Source organism: Pseudomyrmex gracilis, unplaced genomic scaffold (assembly GCF_002006095.1).
Source record: "Pseudomyrmex gracilis isolate BER0280 unplaced genomic scaffold, ASM200609v1 scaffold_1134, whole genome shotgun sequence".
In the NCBI taxonomy this organism is placed as follows: Eukaryota; Metazoa; Arthropoda; class Insecta; order Hymenoptera; family Formicidae; genus Pseudomyrmex; species Pseudomyrmex gracilis.
This window is the reverse complement of record NW_018021718.1, coordinates 2,374-3,704: the sequence shown is the minus strand read 5'-3', so window position 1 is coordinate 3,704 and position 1,331 is coordinate 2,374.

The following is a 1,331-nucleotide window of genomic DNA, read 5'->3' as shown; positions in this document are numbered from 1 at the left end:
TGTATATCCAGTCTTGCCAATAAATTGAACAAATGTGCATACATAAACCGTTGCCTGAAGGTGTTGTTTACCTCACCCCCGAGCTTGACTTCCATCAGCGGTATAACTTAGGAAAGTGCCGCCGTGTCTTCGGAAGAATACGTGTCTCTGACAATCAGGTTTGCTGCCATAATTGCGTCGTAGCCGCACGTCCAACAGAACAGTACGAATATTTCCTTTCGCACAGCGTGGTTATAGGTCATCGAAGTACTCCAACCCTTTGCGCCACTTGCGGAACCAGGTTGGATCTCGTTCGACATCTCGAGGATTGTCCCATTTGTCCCGGAAAGTATTTCCAGTTTTTGACAGTGCATGTTTCTCGAGCTCAGTTTTACCGACTTGCTGATTTTACCCTGTTCCTTCACTACGGTCCGCCAGTTTAAAGTAACGAGCTGCGTTTAGTCCGGGGTGGTACTTCCAGTCTTCTTTGCTCGTTTCGAACTATAAAGTAGCAATCCAGTGTAAAACTCCCGAGGAACACAAATAGGCCCTCGACCGTGAAGCTCCCAGAAACGGTCTAGACCTCTGTTTGTCCTAGGACGTGACACACTCTACGTGCTCCCAAACAGTAACTTATTACTTATTCTTGCGCTTAATGTGCGACACGTCGTCGCAGCGCGTTCGTCGTTTGTCGAACAGCGCAGCGGTACGTTCGGAACAACGGAGCGTAGAGTAGACAAATTCTATTGCGGTAAAACTATTGATTTTTCGCGAACTCAATTATGACCGATCCATGGAAGCTCAGTGTCGCGCGATGCTCACATTCGATTCTTAGATGCGAGTTTACAAGCGCGCGTCAATACGTCGCTACGCTATTTGCGTCAAAATTTAACCGCGGAATGAACGTAGACGTCTGAAGTGACGAATCCGTTTAAAATCGCGCCTAACTCAAAGATATAATATGCATAGCAGCAACTACTGACCTAGGTAAAAGATGCGGCAATTGCGCGGTGCTTAACAGCAATTTGTACAATCGGTTTTCCCACATAATGTATAGTGCGCGCGTTTAATCAGACGGTCGTCCAAAGAGAGAAAGCGTAGCGATCGTAACGTTTAAACTGTTGCAATTTTTCGTTTATTGGTAGTATCCAAACATACGAGTACCGTCCACGAGAGAATGCGACACCGTAGACTTGAATCACACTCGCATTGATCAAGCGAATCTCTTGGAATGCGTAATACCGCAAGTAAACGGAGCTGGGCGGGTTCCGTTTGACCACAGTACGATTCGACACCGCTCGATTCGACACAGATTTATTCGACACCAAATTATTCGACACCGTACGATTCGA